Raw genomic sequence first — 22,260 nt, forward strand, 5'->3', positions numbered from 1 at the left:
CGACTTTTAAAACCTTGTAGAGGATGCACCTCATGATACTCAAATCCACAAATATTAAGGCATTATTAAAACCATTTAAAGTGGTTTTTACTCCATTGTTATTGCCACATTTTCCCTCTTCTTCATCCTCACTTTTGTTGGGTCATGCTAAGCAAGATGCACTCACTCTTAACTCATATTCATCTCTAAAATTGCTCACATCATCAATTGGAGTCTCTCCAAGATTCTCGTCATCAATTAAACCACTCTCAAACACCTCACTATTCAAACTCAATTCCAATAACTCATCTTCATCCAATAATATACTGAAAGATTGATCATCACTTGTCATAGCACTCTCAAGACTAGCTTCTACACCTAGAAGTTTCCTTTCAAACTTTCTCACATTAAAATTACTTGCATTAGGAAATATCTTTGAGTTCAAAACCTCTACTTTTGTCCTTTCATTCCTATGTCCCCATGGGTATCCTCCCCTCTAGCGTTTTCACTTGCAAACCCTTCCTTTCTCACTTCAAAAATGGCATCTAAACTTAGGTCATTCTTTAAAACCCTAATGTTGATTCAATGTTCATTTCTCTCACTATTATGAGTATCTTTTTCTCCATCTTCCTTATCATTATCTTTCTCATGCATGAACATTTAGAGTTCATCTTTTCCACCCACATCATCCATCTTAATATCAATGGACTCATGCTCATCACTCAAGTCTTCAAGATAGCTTATCACATTATCCCCAAAACATCCTAAATCATTTGTGGTCATAGGATAAGATCTCACACTCAAATCCTAATCATTACATTTATCCTTATTAACCCTTGCAGTGCCCTCTTCATAAACACCTTCCTCTTGTGATACAGAGGCATTTTTAGTTGAGGTATAAGAAAAGAGTGATTCCTCCAACTGTAGTTGGTTTGTGGAACTCTCTCACTCCCATACAAAGGTCGGCTTTCATATCCTAATGCGCCTATCCTCTCTTGCCCTTCTACAATATCTTTAGCTAGTCCAAACACTCTCTTCTTCTTAGTGTTCCTCTCTTGGTACTTAGCCTACTTCATCAAAGGTTTGAGGATCCTTCAACTCCAGTTTGACTCTCCACTCAGGTCTCAATCTCTTCATGAAGTAAATACTCTTCAACATTTTTGGGGCTAATTATCCTTCGCCAAAAGTTAAGTTCCATCTATTCCTATACCTCCCAAACCCCGTTGTAAAGTCCTTGACACTATGACCTACCCCTTGCTCACAAGATTCTATCCTAGCCCAAAGGTTAGCTTGACACACACTCTAACTCTCATAGGGTCATTGTGATGACCCTCTCCTTGCAATTAGAATCTTTAAATTTGCAAATTGTCATAACGGTTAGTCACTTGATGTATAAGAAAACTCAACTCTAGTTTCCTCAAAAACCTTTGAGGATCTTCCCCTTTCATTCCATGGAACTCAAGAAATAATTTATCCATCTCTAAGTGAAGATTTGTCTCACAAAATTCCTAAACTCAATCTCAACACTCCTCAGTGTAGGGGACACTAGAAAGGATGGCATGCACTCAAGTGCTAGGGAAAACCCTCTCAACAAACATGGTCAATAGATACTAAGGAGTATTGGTATGGTTTTGAGACCCATTGCTAGGGTTTATTTTACCTTTTCTCGAACCAAACAAGGCCAGCTACTACAAGAACTAAAGGCTCAAAGGTCAACAATCATATCTTTGGATCACAGATGAGTGACACATCTATGTCTATGATTTCCTCCTCAAGGATAAGGCCTCTATCATTATTATCCAAGCATAGATCTATTTCTCAAATGACTAAGACACAAGAATTCATCAATTAGAAAACTATTGGTAATGCTCTCTAGTTAGAGATTCCAAGGGATTTTCCAAGTGGTAGAGTGCAAACCATAAGTCCCTAAAAAGGCAATAGGGATAAGGGAATTTACTTAATCTACACCAAGATCTTCCTTGAACTCATGGTTTCTAAGTCCTTACTTGGTGTGAAAGATAGCAATGAAGACTTCTTTTTCTTGGGCTGTCAAAAGTAGACAAGTTTTATACATCCACATGAAACCCCAAACAAGTTCCCTATGCTTTAAAACAATGTTGTTTCCAACTTTTCTATTCAAACATCTATCCACTAGTCCCACTCATCATGGGTTTGAATAATGCTTTCTTTTGGAGCCTCTATACCATCAAATCAAGGTTCATGAACACTCCATCATAGTAGTTACAAAGAACACCATTCTAGCCACCCCTCAAAATGTGGCAAGTTCAATTTTAGTGGGAAAGCCTAGTGCAACATCAAGGTGACTTGACAAGATTTTTTAACTTTCTTTCTTAATAAGAGTCTATTTATAACTAGCCTCATGAAAAAGCCATGTATATGGTGCTCACATTCTTTACTCAACAACCAAATTTCTTAAATATAAAAGAAGAAGAATGTATGAAACTTTTTTTTTGAAACACCACATAGTACAACTCCTTTATAAATGAAGATACTAAAAGCTATAGGCAATGAAATATTTTCATACATTATCATTTTTGCATGCATGCGACAAGTAAAAGAAGAACTATATTACTCAAAACAAAGAGTTTGAGCATAACTCATCGTAAGTAGCAAGGGAGATGATATCATTGGGTCATCTAAACACATCTTTTCTCCTTCAAGCAAGTGAGTCTCATTGTACTTTCTTTTATAGAGAAGTTATCAAGATCTCCCCCCCTCTGCACTTAATTATGTTAACATGCTAGCAATGCCATCTATGGCCAAGGCAATCCATAATTGATTTATGTAAGGAGCTTTCAACTACCTTCATGGTTTATATGGTGTACTTGTAAATAGTTTCTCTAAAACTTGGATTAAAATCCTTGAGAATATATTTGAATCCAAATCTAACTTTTCTTATAAGAAAGTCTTGGATGTTAGTCCTTGACTGCTTCCAAGGACTTCTATGGCTCAAAAGTAACTAAAACTAGATCCAAACTCTAGTCAGCCCTCCATTGCATCCAAGGTTTATGTAGCTCAGGTGTGTTCATAGACAAGCCCTTAGCAAAGATTGTGGTCCATAGAAATTGCAATACATATGCCTATCTTTGCCATAAACACAAGCTACTAGAAATCGACCTCTCAATTTAAAGGTTGCCAAATCCAAGCATCCAAAATCCTTGAGCATGTACCCAAAGTTGATTCAACACCCTATACATAAGTATCATCTTTGTTTACCTCCTAGGGAGTTCACCTATAAGAAATCATCTATATAATGTGCATTCAAAGGGTATTAAGAAATACCCTTACTTTACATGCTATAAGGCCATAAAACATCCCCCTTTTACTTTACTAAACTTATGGGTTTTTTCCAAATTATAATTGAAAAACCTCTTTTGTAATTGAAAACCCTTTTTTGTAATTGAAAAACCTCTTTTGTAGATGTACTCTTATAAATTTTACTAAATAAAATACCCTTTTCTTTGAACTCAAATGGTATCTTACATGATCTATAAGGTGGACTCCCTAAGGTTTACACCTTTACTACTCTAACCAAACACTTGGCAAATAGATACATTTTCATGATCCTATTGTCTCCCAAAAAGCAAGATAAACCCTATAGTTGATGAAAATTTTGAAAAGTTTTAAACCTATTTCATGATATATTTGTTTCATGCAAGTTGTCTACCCACTTCTTCCATGGACAACATGATTTGGTGATTGCATGTGTCTTTTTCATATCCTTCTAGATGCATAAGTTCACTTACATACATTGAGCTATTTAACTATTTTGGAGTTATTGCATTCATCTTGTTGTAGCCCAATCTAACAACCCATAAGCCCTCTTTAAGATAAACAAATGTTTCCAATTTGTGTTGCCAACCAAAACCCTACACTCTTCAAAAATAAGAGTAAGCTACCATAAGACATTAGCACATGAAATATAATACCAATAAATATCTCAAACACAATGTTGACAACTTCACACTAAAGAAATCATGACTTGGCCTCGTATGTCACAGCCAATAAGAGCATAGAATGTAACCTTTATGTTAGACTTTGACACATAGCTAGAAGAATAAGATTTTCTTTTGAAGGAAATGACCCTATAATCAACTTCATGGCCTTCATGACAATGAGTCACTTTTAAATCATCATGACCAGAACCTTTATCTCCCTTTTCTTTTCAACTTTTTGTCCTCATCACAAAATAGAAACCCTAGCATTTCCACAAACTCACGAACAACTTCCTAGCTATATAGAATTTGTCTCCACATTAGACTTCTCCACAATGATCTCACGATCCCTAAATCTAAATGACCAAGAGTCTAATTGGCTCGCAAACTGGTTTTGGCACTATCAGAGATTTGGAAATTTGGCACAAGAGAGTGAGGCATGTAAATTTTCAAAGGCTGCAAATTATGCAAAAAAAATAGCTCATTACAGGTTTACCCAAGTTCCAATACTCAGATATTGGTCATATTTGCGATGCTTTCCAGTTTGGTAAGAAATCTAGGTTGCCATTTGTCAGGCATGTAAGGCAGAGTACACGTCCGTTACAGTTAGTGCACTCTGATGTTTGGGGGCCAGCCCATAATGCATCTATGGGAGGCTCTAGATACTATGTGACATTCATTGATGACTTTAGTCGCTATACTTGGGTCTATATTCTGAAGACAAAGGATGAGGTTTTTGCTATTTTTGAGCACTTTAAAAAGCAGGTTGAAAAGGAATTTGACTACTGTATCTCTTGCTTGAGATCAGATAGCGGTGGGGAGTATGTGCCAAATGAGTTTGATGATTTTCTAGCTGAAAATGGCATATGCAAGCAGCTTACCTGCAGCTACACTCCTCAGCAGAATGGGGTAGCTGAAAGAAAGAACAGGGTCTTGATGGAAGCTGCTCGTGCCATGATGAATGAAAAGAATATGTCGCTCTATTATGTTGAGAAATAGACAAATGATGTATGCTACAAGATGAGGTGATGTATCCCATAAGCACAATCAGGAGAGTGGAGAAGTTGGAAAGCTATAAAGACATGTACTTGGTTCACTTTTCAAGTAATGCTATTGTCCTTTCAATCAAGTGTCAGTGTCATTGTCCTTACACACAAGAATGTCTTTATGAGTCCAAGTCTGAATCTTGGAACCTAATTCACTTGTGTGACAATTGGTCTTGTCTAGTCTATGTCTTCATGAGTTTGTACTTTGAGTTCCAACCTCCATAGCTACCATGCTCTAGATCCGTGTTTTTTAACATGGTATCAGAGCTCAATTGAGCATGGTTTAGCTCTCCTTTGCTCTCTCCCAATCCCTCTTCAACTCTAGTCAGCTCAGTTCTAGTCCATGACTTCCTCTCTCAACTCTACCTTCACTTGAGCTTCCATGTTAGCCATAGCCAGCAGCACCCTGTCATCTTGAAGCTCCTGTATCTCACTCCACATACCAAATCTCTCTGAGCTTCCTTCTGGAGAGGTGTTTCCCACCTCACAAAGCTTCCCTTTATCACATCAATCCATGAGATATGGCTATCTAGACCTCAGCATTGTCACTATTGTCAGTGGCTGCCATAACCCCATTTTGTGGCCTGCAGGACATACCTCACTTTGAGCTCTCATATCTCTCAAACCAGGCAATATTTCAGTGTGCTTTCTTCTGGGGGATTGTTCTTCTACTCAAGGAGCTTCTTCTTATCACATCTAAGCTTGATTTTGGGCACTCACAAGCTTGGCATTGCTGAAATTTGAGGTTGCTGCCATAACTGCACCTGCTGATGATTCGTTGATCTGCAAGCATATTGCTGTACCCGATCCTGACGATTTTCATGGGGTTGTTGTAGAGCATGGAGTAAGCTACATTTACATAATAAAAGTTTTCAAAATGATCAACTCTAGCTCTAGATATCTGAAAAAAACTAGGCCTGGGTCAAAACCCTAATCCAGGAAGCCATAGCCATCAAGGTCCAAGCTCACTTTTTCTTCAATTTCTCATTCCCTTCAACTTAGGGGACACACTACCACTCTTATCTAGGTCAGAACTCAGTTCCCAGCAAGATTGACACTTCAAATCAACAAGCAAGAAGAAGATCAAGCACCAACATTCAACACTAAGCTCAAGAATAGTATCTATTGATACTCAACTAGTGTCAGTTGACACTGACCTCCTTGTGACACTTCACAAATCCTCCTTCCTAGTCTTTTCTCAGTTAATTGGAGTTGCTCAACATGGCAGAGCTTGAGCAAATAGCAAAGTTCAATGGAGAAGGCTTCCATGCTTGGAAGGAGAAGACCATGTACCACCTCATGTGCAAGGATTTGTGGGACCTATTTGAAGATGAGGAAGAAGATACAGATGACAAGAATGAAGATGTAGAAATCGGGATACTTGCAGTAGCTAGAACCAAAGAATGGAAGAAGATGAACAAAAAAGCTCTAGGCATCATTGCCTGGGGACTATCTGATGATGTCCTGCATCATGTCTGTGGCATCAGAGATGCTACAAAGGCTTAGGAAGAGCTTGACAAGATCTTTGGTACTCAAGCAAAGAATTCAAAGGTAAAATTGCTCATGCAGTTTTATAAGTTGGATATAAAGGATAGTGCTTCCATGTCCATACAGATTAATAAGTTTAAGAGTTTAAAAACCTAGCTTGCAACTCTTAAAAAGAATATTGATGAAGATGAAGCAATAGCCGTACTGCTTGCAAGTGTAAACAAGGATCCATATGAGAACCTTGTGTCCACTCTAAGTAATGTTCTGAGTCTCTCACTCAAAGATATTGAGCACTCAATGCTTGATGAAGAAAGAAAATTTAAAAGCAAAGATGTAAAAGAGACCAGCTCAAGGGAAAACCTCTTATACACTAGAGGAGCTACTGGACCCAAAGGAAGAGGTCGAGGATTCAACACCGACAACAGAAGTTAGATGACATGACATTATTGTGGTAAGACTGGCCATGTAGCTAGTGAATGTTTCCACAAGAAAAGAGCCCAACAAGTGCAAAGTGATCATCACCAAAACCAGTTCATGAATGAAGAAGAAGAAGGAGAAGATACTTCCGCTACCATCAACAACTCTGACAAATTGTTTTGAAGAATTTTTATTGCATCTTTCATATGTTTTCCCCATAGTGGATCTTTCTGGATTTGACTTTGTAAAAACCCTACAAAAAATGTACAATTTCAAGCCTTAACTTGACTAGGCTGCCATAGAGCTAGTCTCCTAGTCCATCTTTGTATGCAGGGGGGGCAAAAGCCATCAAGGTAGAGATTCATCATTTGTTGGGGGTGTTGAGAAATAGACAAATGATATATGCTGCAAGATGAGGTGTTGTATCCCATAAGCACAGTGAGGAGAGTGGAGAAGTTGGAAAGCTATAAAGACATGTACTTGGTTCACTTTTCAAGTAATGCTATTGTCCTTTCAATCAAGTGTTAGTGTCATTGTCCTTACACACAAGAATGTCTTTATGAGTCCAAGTCTCAATCTTGGAACCTAATTCACTTGTGTGACAATTGGTCTTGTCTAGTCTATGTCTTCATGAGTTTGTACTTTGAGTTCCAACCTCCATAGCTACCATGCTCTAGATCCGTGTCTTTTAACATATTATTGGGCTAAGGCTATTACGACAGCCATGTATATCTTGAATTGGACTCCCACTGCAGGTATTCATGAGATGACACCATTTGAGAAGCTGTATGGCTATAAGCCGGATGTAAGTCACATGAAAGTCTTTGGCTATCTTGCCTATGTGCACATTCCAGATGAGAAAAGGAAGAAGCTGGATCCAAAAGCACATAAATGTATTTTCATTGGATATTCGCAGGAAAAGAAGGCATACAAATGCTATGATCCCTCTACCAGGGAGACTTTGGTAAGCAGGGATGTTGTCTTTGATGAGATGGGTTCTTGGTATGTATCACTAGCTGCAGTGCCATTGGATATGCCTTCTACTCATGTATCTATAGTTGATTCGCAGCAGAGCACTGCTATGACAAGTCCTAGTTGTCAGACAGTATCCCCATGGATAGGGAGATTGAGGAGCTCATCATCCACTAATACGAGTATGTCAGTGAGGGGGAGATATGATGTCTTGGACAGCAAAGGAAAAGAGAAAGCTACTGAGGATGCATCTGGTATGATGACACCTGGTAGAATATGACTTCTGGATATGAGTCTGTTGACACTTTAGACAGTGAACTTGGTATTCCAACTATCTATACGCCTGGCACGAGGCAGAGCAGGTACATTCCGCCTCATGAGAGAGGAGAATCGAGCAGTGCACCACAGCCTAGATGATCCCAAAGAGTCAAATATCCTATTGAAAGGTTGACTTACAGTGGCTACTTTGCAAAGCATTATGCTTACATGACAAAAGTGATTGAGATCAAAGAACAGGTACATATGATGAAGCAGTGAAAGATGAGAACTGATGTGTAGCTACGGATGAAGAAATGAATGCCTTGGCTGAAAATAAGACATGGGATCTTGTACTACTTCCTAAAGCGAAAAAGACCATTGGTTGCAAATGGGTCTACAAGATCAAATGCAAGTCGAATGGCAGTGTGCAAAGGTACAAAGCCAGGCTGGTTGCTAAGGGGTATGCCCAATAGTATGGACTTGATTATGAGGAAACATTCAGCCATGTTACCAAGATGGCAACCATACGCACTACGATTGCTTTGGTTGCTGCTAAAGGCTAGAAATTGCAGCAAATGGATGTGAAGAATGCCTTTATTAATGGTGACTTAGCATAGGATGTTTATATGGTTCAGCCTGAAGGATATCTTCGCCTTGATTTTCAGCATTATGTATGTAAGCTGAAAAAAGCATTGTATGGGCTAAAGAAAGCTCCAAGAGCCTGGCATGCAAGGATCAGCAATTACTTGCAGAGTTTGGGATTTGTTGTTGGCAGGGGTGATCATAGTCTGTTTACAAAAAATACAGACAAAGGCTTGGTAGTGCTGGTCATCTATGTTGATGACCTGATAATCACAGGTGATGATGATTTGGGGATAGACACATTATACAGATGATGAAATATGAATTTGACATGAAAGATCCAAGTGAATTGAAGTACTTTTTGGGTATTGAGGTGATCAAGGTTAAAAATGGTTTATGGCTGATGCAGAAACATTATGCCATGGAAATGCTGAAGAAATATGGCATGGCTGATTGTAAACCATTGGATACACCTCTTGATTAGAATGTCAAGCTAGACATTAGCACTGAAGCTAAAATTTAGGATGTGACTATGTACAGGCAGATGGTTGTAAGTCTGATCTACTTGACCATCACTAGTCCGGACTTGGGTATTTGGGCTCATAAATCAGTTTACGCAAAAGCCCAGGAAGCCACATTTGGATGTTGTTAGGCAGATTATGAGATATGTTAAGTCCACTGTAGATTATGGGCTGTTCTATGTGAGAGATAACCCCTTGAAACTGGTTGGATACACAGATGCGGATTGGGTAGGATGCTCATATGATCGCAGATCTACGAGTGGTTATGCTTTTGGCTTTGGAAGTGGCATGATCAGCTGGAGCAGCAAGAAGCAACCAACGGTTGCATTGTCTAGTATTGAGGCAGAGTACAGGGGTGCTGCATTGGTAGCATGTGAGATTTCATGGCTGATCAAGCTTATGGCTAATTTGGATATTTAGGTGGATGCTCCAGTGACCTTATTATGCGACAATCTCAGTAGTTTACTCCTGGCAACGAATCCAGTATACCATGACAGGACAAAACACATAGAGGTACACTACCATTTTATCAGAGAGATATTTTTTGCAGGGAGAGTAGATCTTATACATGTGAAGACTGATGAACAGGTTGTAGATATCTTTACCAAGTCTTTGGGTAAAGATAAGTTTAGTAGTTTCAGATAGCTACTTGGAGTTCATCAGATGATTTGAGCTTGAGGGGGAGTGTTAGAATATCAGGCTCCCATTACTCTCCTGTCAGTATGTATGACCGACATTAGCTATGTCCAGTTGTATCAGCAAGTGTAGGATATTAAATAAGTCAGTGGTCTTAGACCTAGTGTGAATGGTCCTATGGACCTTAGTACTATTGTATACACTTCTGTTATGTTAGTAGTCTATGAAATAATGAAAGATGATGAACGACCAAAAGGTTAGGTTGCTGCTCCATTACATTATCTCTCTCCCTCTCTCTTCCAATAGAAGGTCTAGAAAATGCAATACCTAGTAGCAAGTTCCCTATGCCTAACCTAAAAATTCTATGTGCATGGAAAAGGTTGGCATCATTGATCGTGAAGATGATGAGCTAATCCCACCTGCCTATCTTAGGGTCCAATTAATTGTGAGAGCATACCATTGAATCTCTCATTGACAATAGAGCTAATTATAATATCCTCACCTATCATGCTTCGACTTGCATAGGACAACCTAAACTAGTGTCCACAAATGTTATACTCACTCCTTACAAAGGATCATTGTACTCTCTTCTAGGCAAATGCAATATCTTAATTGTCTTGGAAATTGAAAGCTTTCCATCTATTTTTTATGTGATTTCTAATCAAGAGGGTGTCGATAAGGAAATTTTACTTGCCAGACCTTTCAAATGTGCAACTAGTTTTGATATAGACTATGAGGCACAACGGATATACTTGACCCTAGCTAGCATCAAGATCATCACGATCTTTGGCAAAAACAACCATTGCTAAAGATAAGGATAAGCAATGAATTTCTACCCTACATCAAAACTCAAGGAAATAGAGTTATAAAGTACTTAGAGAACTATTGGAAGCACAAGGCTAAAAGCAAATGCCCCTCAATGTGAAGTTTCTTAGTCCTTGCAAGAGAACCCAAGCATCACATAGCTCCCATCCCATTTCTAATACTCCAAAACATAGACCCTCATGCATAAATAAATGAAGATCTTAGGGATATCACCGTAAATGTTGATAGAGAGTTAGCATACCCACGATGGGTTTCTAAAGCATTGTCATGTGTTCAAGGGTATTATGTAGAAAATTGATGGATTTGGTTGCCCAAACTACGTGCATCACCATCTATGCTAGTCATAGCCCAAACAAAACAAAGGGAATGGCCTGACCTTGGAATATGGCCTAGGTCAAAAGCCACTCAAGAAATTGAGCAAGCTAAGATAAACACCAAAAAGCCAAACTTCACCTATTGAAAGAAGGAGATAGATCGTAATATTGAGATACAACTGTGCAATGTAGTTGTCAAATCCAAGGACATGATGATAATATCAAGATGAAAAAGTTGCAAGCAATGAGTAGCCATTAGAGGCATCAAGGAGCCTACATAAGAGCTCCAAGTCTCCTAAGAATGTCTCACCTGAGTAGAAATAGGAAGCCCAATAGCAGCAACCTTGTGCCACTCCTCAACCTATGCAAATACATGGTTTTGAATTGCACCAAGCCTTCTTAGTTTTTGAGGTAGTGGTCTGCATCCTTCTTTCAAATTGATATGATACCAAATTATATTAGTACCTCTAAGCTCGTAAGCCTCTTAGGATATTTCTTCAAAATAGCAAAATATTTAGCTCTTTCCCCATTGGTTAGATCATTTCCCTACATGTTTATCCAGATAAAGTTCCAATTTGTCTCTATACCAATCTTTTTTGGACCTCATACTAATCAAATGATCTAGGCAAAATGAGAGGATATTCCCTTAGCTTTGTAGGCATAACATGAAAATCAAGGAAGCTCTCTAATATCCAATATTAAACTCCATAGTTTCAATAATCATACCTTTGAGCTATTAGACATTTTACCCTTAGGTATCAACGTTCCTATCATTTTAAGATGTGTTTATAGCATTGTCTCTTTAGCGATTACATATACGTGTACATCACCATCTATATAAACTTGATTAACTTTCCTTCCATGTCTCCATGCATCTATGATTGGTATTATATCTTCCATGTTTGATAGATATATAGCCTCCACACATGATCAACTTTTTTCTCCTTTTCTAATACTAATGAGCCCAAGCCATTGTCTTCTTAAGGATGAACTCATTTGCAACAAATATCCCTATGTAACATCATTCTTTTTCCTTTTAAGATCCTTAAGTAGATTATAAGAAATTTTATTTACTCCCAAAGAAAAATCCTCAATTTGAATTTCCTTATTAGTTTAGCTTTCTTGGTAGTCTCTAGCTCATCTATAACCTATTTTTCTTTTTGAGTTCTTTTTTTCCTTTGAGTTTTACTTTCAATATTCCTCTCTCTAACTATCTTATTAGCTAGATGTGCAATTTTCCCATGATTGGATAATATAGTCTTTTTTTTTAATTGTTACCTATTCAGCTCAGGTTGTGCTCATTATTGATATTGCCTATGATCTTTCCTAGCATTCCTTAATGGCAAATAATATATTTCCCCTCTTATTTCTCTTGGGCATGGACAACTAGGGGAAATATGTCCTCTTTCCTTGAAATTAACACATTAAAAGTTCTCCCATGTGTTCTTGGGGGGTCCTCCAAATCTTAGTTGCATTGGAGGTATTCTAGCTTGCAACATGTTCATATTCAAATTTAGATTTCCCAATTGTTACTACAGTGTTTGAATTACTTCATCAATAGGTTTTCTATAACCTTTTTGGACAACATTTTTAGCTCTTTAAAGTATCATAAGAAGACTTACAGCTTGCTATTGTGTATCTCAGAATTCTTCCAATCTCATATCCAACATCTTCTATCTTTTCTTAGCCATTTTAATTGCATCCACAAATGAGTTAGGGCTTTTTGTCAAAAATCTTCTCTCTAAATTTAGGTTTAAGTAAAGAAACAACCTTTTTCTTTTTCAAAAACACAACTAGAGTCTTCTCCATTTCTCATGTAGCTTTTGTCCAACTCTCTTAAAATCTAACAAAAATTTTGGATACTCCTCATTCTTCTCATAATAAAGTCTTTCCGAAGATTTCCATAAACTATCGTGAGTTTGCATTCTTACAAAGTTGGTAATAGAAATAGTCTTAGCTTCATTCCAATTTTTCTTTGTTTTCCAATTTAGGGAGTCTGATGATAATCTCGCAAATCCCTTAAGAAGCATATCAATCATTTGATCTTGTTAACATCAATTTCTATATCACTACTTTAGCTATCCATTACAATTTCTTGATAAACTTATTAGCATTCTTATTTTCGATACTAGTGAAAGTATCATACCCAAGAGTAGTCATGCTTATGTTTATGGCTAGGATGATCACTTATCCAGATGCTTTCTGACTAATATGATTTGCAAGAGATCCTCAGCAGATGCATCAAACTGTGATAGATAAACTAGTTGTTTGGCCTCTATTAGTCTTGAACCCAATACCACATAATAAAATTGAGGGTCCTACATAAATAAATTTCTCAAACAAACATCATAGTCGACAAATCGTGCTTCTTTGCTTTTACCTTATTTTCATTCAAAAGCTCTACCCAAAGTGTTAGTATTTTAAATTTCTTTGCATTATAATTTGCAAAATTACAATATTATAAAGACTTCAGGTTTGCAAGATTGTAAGGATTGCAAAACTACAAGAATTGCAAAACTATAAAATTTAAGGGATTCACAAGAGTAGAGGCAACAAGATGTTTTCAAACTTAGATCTTTATTGACATACAAAATTGTGTATATCGCAACCTTGAGGGATCCACCTATAAGAAATCATCTATATAACATGTGTTCAAAGGATATTAAGAAATACCCTTTCTTTACATGCTATAAGGCCTTCAAATGACCCCTTCTACTTCACTAAACTTATCGATTTTTTCAAATTGTAATTTAAAACCCCCTTTTGTAAATATAACCCTATAAATTTTACTAAATATTATACCCTTTCTTTTGAACTCACACGGTATCTTACATGTTCTATAAGGTGGACCCCTCGAGATTCCGGTATGCTATTATCTTATAAGAATATTATAGAATAGTAGACAAAAAGATTTTTTTCTTGCTACAAGAGAATTACATTCCATTTTCAAAAACCTTGTAGTCTGCAATTGCCAACATTAGTAAAACAACCTGCTCATATTTTCACCAACTCAAATTCCATATTTAGCCTATCATAACAATATGTAAACTTTACAAGGTAATGGAGTAGCAATCATCCAAACCTTTTGTTTTCTTATTTTACTAACAAAGAACTATTAGACATATATCATACACCATCTGTTACTCAAAACTACAATGGTCCTCTTATAGTTCCACTCATAGAGAGATAAATATCATAGAAACTTTCAAAATGACTAGTCTTCTTAAAGCTTTAGAAATATAAAAGAAGATGAAAATAGTCCCTCTTAATCATGCATAGATAACATAGGAGCTACAACAATAGACCCAATTCTAAGATATCATTTCCATAGATACTACCATCTCAACAAAACGCTTTTAAGCCATAGATATTTTCTTCTCTCCCAACTACAATCTTCAAAAGAAAAATCCCACAAATTGTGATCCTCTCTCTCTCCTCTTCTCTTATCTCCACACAGAGTCATTTAGCCCTCCCAAATCTCTTCTCTTCTTTAGCTGCAATAACTCACAAAAAATCCTCTCTTCATGTTTTCTCTTTTTACCTTTGTTTACAAGGGATAAGAAGTGATGTGGAATGGTGGATGATGCTCACAACCTATAGGGTCTTTGATGGGCATCCAAAGCAAGATGAGATAGCTTGGACTACACTCATTACATATCATTTGCAATAAGGGGATTTTGAGGAGTCTCTACCTATATCTTTTCAAGGATGGAAGAATGAGAAACTAAGCTCAAGGGCATTCATGTTTAGATCTTCTCAAAGCATATGCAAACATGGAATGTAATGATTGCAAGATGTAGGATACACAAACTCTTTGAGAAGACATATACACATGGAATGTTTGTGGAAGCTCTTTCTTGACCACCAAGACCCATGGAATGCTTATTGTTTCAAGCATTTCAAGCCAAGTGCAATGGCTACCTCTCACATTGCCATGTGCACTCTCCCTCCTATAGCTATAGTAAGCTTACCTTCATGCTCAATGGAGTTGCCTTCTCCCACGAGCTCTCCGGTAGCTCCATGATCTAAGATGCAAGCTCAATCATTGAGCTCCAAGCTCCAAGCTCCATTGTCACACATGAGACAAGAGAAGAAGAAGGGAGGAGAAGATGGAGAGCTTCTCTACCATGGTCCCTCACTCTCACACACTTACTCCCTTACTTCCTCTCTCAAGCACAAGCACAAGCAAGAAGAAGAAAAAGAAGAGCTAGTTTTGGCCACACATAAGAATGAGCTTCTTCATTAACTTTTTGCCTTTTATATATGCCCTACCTCCTCCTTGGTGCCCATCCCTTTTTTACATGACTACTAGCCATTTTAACCTAGGTCCTCTTTCCTTATTCCCTTCCTATTTACATTGTTCCTTCACCCATACCCGTATTGATTTACAAATTGCACAAGAAGGAAGCCGAGGCTCTTTTACAAAAAATTAGGGAACGTTTTTATATTTAAAATGCACCTTTCCCTTTTTGCACTTGCTTTGGACCTTTTAATAGTTACTCCTGTGCTTTTGGCTTTTTTTTCCCTATTTTTATCATTAGGTCACATTTTTCCACTTTGTCATGCATCTTTTGATTTTCTTTCACTTCCTTTGTACCACAGTTAACATTTCCCCCCTCTTAGCCAAGTGACAGTCCCATTGTACTTGTAGAGGTGAGGGCTCGTGTGGTTGAAGGTTTGCCATGTGGGTCGATGATGGAGCTTTGGGGAGATTGGCCATGGGGAAGAAGTAGAGCAAAATGGATGTGGGGTTGTGAAGGCCAAAAAGAGATTGAGTGGGTGACAGGGGTCTCCGAGGTTGGTAGTTGGTCGTGGGTTATCAAATGTTCTTGAAAGGAAAAGGAAGTGCACTACCTGGGGGTGTACGTACCTCATTGTGTACTGTACATAATGTCAGTGCCAATGGAACTGGGAGCTAGGTCAAGCCTGTTGTGTTGTCCTATACTTGAGGACCCGATCATGCAAGGGAAGGTGTTGTGAATGTGACTAAGGAGATAGGTCTAATCATAAGTGAGTTTAAACTCCCTAAGTGTGTCTTGCCCTTGATGTGTCCTAAGCGTAAAGTGGGAGAAGGGGCTAGGGATATAATTGTCCCTAGGTGCAATGTCTATGGCACTCTAATGATACATAGAAATTCCATTTCTTCCTTTTCTTATGCTTCATATTTGTCCTTTCTTTGCTTTTTTTCTTTTCTTTTTCTCTTTTCTTTTAATATTTAATACATTAGGAGAGAGCACGCTAGACATCATCCCAATGCCCTTCAAGAGCTACATTGTGAGGAGTCCTAAGAGACTTGGTAAGGAAGGGTCTACTATGCAAGTAGCCTTTTATGCTAATACGTACATTTAGGGGTCTTTTTTACAGGAAGGGATGACTACACTTGGTGAAGTGGCTATCTATTCATACATTCAAGGACCACCATAAAAAAGGAAGGTAGGATTGTGGCCCTCATCATAAGATGGGCCATTGCGAAGCTATCAATTCCTGTGTTGAGATTAAAAAAAGAGTGGCAACAGTCGAGCCTCTTTCGCCATGGGCTTTTGCTTGAGCGAAATCCTAACTACCCTAAGATAATTACAGGTAGCATGATGAATGCAGGGTCGAGGCAAGATGTGAACTTTTTGAGGAAGTACGTGATGGATGGGCGGACGTCGTGCTCAATGAAAATGAAGCAGTCCTCTGGACTCCCTACATTCATATTATAGATCCTTGGAAAATCATACTTTCCATGCACACCCGAGTTATAATCTACCCCTATTCTCTACGAATATGGCATGTAGGTGGGATTATGTATACCGGCAAGCTAGTCACTCAAGCAGAAAATACTTTCTGAAGCTCATGACTCCCCTTTCTCAGGACACCCTGGCTATGCCAAGACCCTCAATGCAGTCAGAAAGAGCTATTATTGGGAGAGGCTTAAAGGCGACGTTCTCAAATATTTCACTGAATGTTTGTCTTGTCAACACATTAAGACTGAACATGTCAAAATTCCAGGGAAGTTGCAACCACTCGGCATTCCCCAAATGAAATGGAAATTCATCAGTATGAAATTTGTTGTTAGCCTGCCCCAAGTTCAGGGAGGTTACAACTCCATTATGGTTGTGGTTGATATGCTCACCAAGGTTGCACATCTTATCCCTGTTAAGACAAACTATAAAGCCTCAGACATTGCAATGTTATTTATCAAGGAGATATTCAGACTGCATGGGTTACCTAGAAGAATCATTAGTGATCGTGACTCTCTCTTCACATCACACTTCTGGAGGGCTGTCTTCAAAGCCATTGGGACTCAACTCTGTTTCAGTACAACTTACAATCCCCAAATCGATGGTCAAATGGAGCGAGTCAACCAAGTCATTGAGGATATGCTAAGGGCACAGTGTTGCCGTGAACCCAAAAGTGGATTCAATATTTGCCACTGGTTGAGTTTGCCTACAATGCTTCTTATCAAGAAAGCATTCGGATGACCCCTTTTCAAGCATTGTATGGGCACGACTGTCGTAGTCCTTTAAACTTCTTGGATCCGACCTTGAGGGTTGAAGCTTCAAAGCATATACTGGAAGATATGGATGACCAAATCAAGTCAATAAGACAGGACATCCAAGCTGCCAAGGACAAACAGAAGGCTTACGCGGACCTAAAACGTCAAGATAGATCCTTCATCAAAGGTGACATGGGCTTCATTCGCATACGTTCAAAGAAGAGTTCCCTATCCTTGGGTGAATGTAAGAAGCTAAGTCCAAGATATTATGGACCCTACAAGATTCTCAAGTGCCCAGGACCAAATGCTTACAGACTTCAACTCCCTGAGAACCTAAAAGTTCATAATGTATTCCATATCAGTCTACTGAAAAAAGTATGTACCTAACCCTAGTCATGTGCTTGATGATCAACAAGTTGTAATGCCTAGCCAAGGAGTCCTTGAGCAATGGCTTGGCAGGATCTTAGATGTTATTGTTAGATATGATCAATGACCCACCCTCATTAGGTGCTACCAATGATCCATGGTGCTCAAAGTTGTAAGGCCCCCCTTATGGGGAGTTAAAAGGGGCCCCTATTTTGGGGTAGGGGGCCGCGGAAGCGGCCCCTAGCTGGGGGGTCCCAGGGGGAACCAGCGGCCCCCCTGGCGGGGGTCCAGTGGCATCGCCCCCGGCTCGATGGTAAAGGGAATATTCCCTGGAATATTCCTTGGCCGACTAGTGAATGCTCATATGGTCGGTCAACAGGCCGACCTAACGACCTTCGCAAGCTATAAAAGCTAAACTCCTTCATAGCCATCGATCACTCATCTTGCACCCAGTCAGAGTTGTTGTTCCAGCTAGCCTTAAGCTCTTCGCCTATCTTCTATCTAGATTGCCATCTAAGCTTCACACAGTGGAAGCGCACGGGTGGACAGAGCCATCTTTATATCAGTTGTTTGGAGTTAAAGAATTTACTGATTCTCCTCTTATCTGTTGTGTACTCTCTATCTCTTTCTCAGATTCTGTTCATTGCGCCGTGTAATATTTTACATGGTATCAGAGCCCAGGGGGCTCTAGAGATTGGAGAGTATGCAAGAGGCAAAGGCTTCAACAACAAAGAGAAACTATGTCGACTTTCGGAAGTGGTTCTAGTGCATCAAGAAGCGGTGCAGGAGGTGGTGCTGTTGTACCGGCTATTCAAACACTGAGGATTTGTCCACCAACCTTCAGCGAAGGCAAGTTAGATGGTACAAACTACACCTTGTGGAAGTTCAAAATTACAACTATCCTTGATTATTATGAGCTTCTGGAGACTGTGCTGGGGACTGACGCAGAACCACAGCCTACCCCCGACCCATCAAATCCTAGTGTGATGATTTCTCCGAATGCAGATCTTCTACGAGCTTGGAAACGAAGGAATGCAGATGCATTGTGTGCCTTAGTTACAAGCTGTTCTGACAGTGTTCTAACTTTGATTCAGCATACAACCAAAGCGTTAAAGGCTTGGAATGTACTAAGGAGTCAGTATGAAACACGAAACCAAACAAGGATTCAAAACTTGGAGAATTAGCTAGCAGCGGAGAAGTTTGCTGAAGGAGAGACGGTTGAAGCATTCATCACTCGGATTAAGAATCTACACGACTATATGGCTAGCGCTGGGATACAAAAGATTAGCGAAGAGCTAGCTCGGAGGTGTCTTTGGATTTGTCCACAAAAGTTTGATGGACTAGTAACTACCCTTAATACTCAGGTGAGACCCCAAGCTTTGACTTTTGAGGAGTTTTGTGCATTATTAATGGAGGAGGAGTTGAGGCTGAAAGCCTGAGAAGGAAGCAACAATGGAGATGCTGCATTCTCTGCCAATGCAAAAGGCAAAGGTGGTTCCTCCACCAAAAATGATGGTGACAAAAAGAAGAAGGGTGGCAAGAAGAAGTTTCAAGGAGAGTGCTTCTATTGCAAGAAGAAAGGACATGCAATTGCAGATTGTCGTGTCAAGAAGGCAGATGAAAAGAATGGTACCCTTAAAAGTAAAGGGAAAGAGACAGCCAATACTGCTGAAGCAGAGTTGGAATTATTCATGGCGACCATTGAGGAAGTGTGCTCCTCGGCGCAAGAAGAATCTACCACTGACTCATGGGTGTTGGATAGTGGGGCCTCCCATCACATGACCAACAAGAAAGGTCTATACAGTTCTATGGAACCTCTACAAGAATCCATCACTGTGATGGTTGGAAATGATGCTAAATGCCTTGCTGCGGGCACAGGTACTATTTCTTTTGTTGCTGCAAATGGTGAAGTCAAAAAGCTTTCAAATGTGTTGTATGTTCCTGAAATTAGGAGAAATCTGTTATCAGTTGTTGCTACCATAACTGATCTTGGTCATGAAGTGAGGTTCAAGAAGACATGTGCAGAAATTCTTGATAATGCTAGCACAACTATTGGCAAAGGAGAAAGAAGGAACAACATGTATGAGCTAAGTGCTCTTACAGCCACCACTGGAGTGGGCACAAGTAAGCTTTGGCATGAAAGGTTTGGACACATCGGATTTGCAGTGTTGAAGGAGATGCAAAAGCAAGGTATGGTTGCTCACCTACCTACAATAACTGAATTAAAGGAACCATGTGAAGCTTGTATGATGGGCAAGCAACAGAGAAAGGCATTTCCACAAGAAAGCAAGAATAGAGCACAGGCTCCTCTAGAGTTGGTGCATGTTGACTTGTGTGGTAAGATGCTTACACAGGCCTTGGGGGGATCTTCTTATTTTATGTTGATTGTCAACGACTACAGTAGGAAGATGTGGGTGTACTTCCTTTATGATAAGGCTCAAGCTTTTAGTAAGTTTAAAGAATGGCTAAAACTTGTTGAGAATGAAACAGGGAAAAGTGTGAAGAAATTTAGAACAGATGGTGGTGGTGAGTTCAACTCAAAGGAGTTTGAAGGCTTTTGCAAGAGCAAAGGGATCAAGCGTCAATTGACGACGCCTCACACACCTCAGCAGAACGGTGTTGTGGAATGCAGGAATCGCACCATTGTGGAGATGGCAAGATGCATGCTAAAGGGCAAGGGATTGCCTAACCATTTTTGGGATGAAGCTATTAATACTGCAGTCTACATTCTTAATCGGAGCTACACAAAGGCTCTCAAGGGAAAAACACCTCATGAGGCTTACACTGGTAAGAAACCATCTATCTCACATTTCAAAATTTTTGGGTGTGAATGTTATGCTCATGTTCCAGATGAGAAGAGAAACAAGTTAAAACCAAAAAGCAAAAAATGTATCTTCTTGGGTTATAGTGATGACAGAAGGCTTACAAATTATATGACCAAGAGACAAAGAAGATCATCGCGAGCGGTGATGTGGTGTTCAAGGAGGAGCCGCATACAGTGGAGGAGGAGAAGGCAAGTTCTTCCACTTTATCATCAAGCGAAAAAGTAGTCCACTATGAACCTGTCCCGAGAGCTATCCCTATCCTTAAGGAGGAGGAAGCATCATCTTCAGATGATGAGGAAAAAGTTCACCAACCTGACATCACCCCACCGGAAAAGCCATTGCCGCGCTGGGTGAAGAAGCTCTATGACCACAATAATCCTATGCCTGCATCTGTTGAGGAGAAGGCAGATGGACCAAGGAGGTCTCAGAGAATAGAGGAGCAAAGGAGGGCATCTGCTCACATAGTCAATATGGCCTTAATGGTTGAGATTATGAGAGAAGTAAAGGAGCCAACTGACTTAGAAGAAGCACTTGCAGATCCATCATGGAAGGCTGCTATGCAAGCGGAGTATGACAGCATAATGAAGAATGACACTTGGGAGCTAGTGGATCGACCAGCAAAGTGGAAGGTTATTGGCACCAAGTGGATCTGGAAGGTAAAGTACAAGGCTGATGGTACCTTAGAAAAGTACAAAGCTAGACTGGTTGCCCAAGGATTTTCACAAGTTGAAGGGTTTGATTTTCAAGAGTCATTTGCCCCAACTGCCAGAATGACCACTATTGGCACAGTACTTGCAGTGGCTGCCCACAAGAAGTGGCCAGTGTACCAAATGGATGTTAAGTCAGCATTCCTAAATGGTGACCTCAAGGAGGAGGTGTACATGGCTCAGCACCAGGGTTTGAGGCCCCCCATTCTGAGAACAAAGTGTGTAAGCTAAAGAAGACATTATATGGGCTGAAAAAAGCCCCCAGAGCATGGTACCAACAGATAGATAAGTTCTTTTTAAATCTAAACTTCAAAATATGTACCTCGGATGCTAACTTGTATGTTTACAGGATGCTAAAAACTCTGTAGTGATTGTCCTATATGTGGATGACCTTCTTATTACAGGTGACTATGAGGATATGATCAACCAAACTCGAAAGGCTTTGAGTTCTGAGTTTGAAATGACATACTTGGGCTTGCTGCACTATTGTTTTGGGATTGAAGTCTGGCAAGAGCCAGGAAAGATCTTCATCTCTCAGAAGAAGTATGCATGGGAGATCTTGAAGGCATTTGGCATGACTGAGTGCAAGGAGATAGCTACACCTATGGAGGTGAATGCAAAGTTATCCGTCGAGGATACATCAGCACTAGCAGACATTGGGAGGTATAGGAGGTTGGTTGGCAGTCTGATCTACTTGTGTAACACGAGACCAGATATCAGTTTTGTTGTTGGTGTTTTGAGCAGGTTCTCAAACAAACCTCATGAGAGTCATTGGAAGGCTGGGATGCAGGTGCTCAGATACTTGAAGGAAACTCTTGACTATGGTATCACATATAGTTTTGTAACTTCTCTTGTGGAGAACTGTGACTCAGATTGGGCAAGAGATA

The sequence above is a fragment of the Lygodium microphyllum genome, chromosome 10, assembly GCF_053477565.2.
Source record: "Lygodium microphyllum isolate KBCC chromosome 10, Lygodium_microphyllum_v1.1.10, whole genome shotgun sequence".
Lineage (NCBI taxonomy): Eukaryota > Viridiplantae > Streptophyta > Polypodiopsida > Schizaeales > Lygodiaceae > Lygodium > Lygodium microphyllum.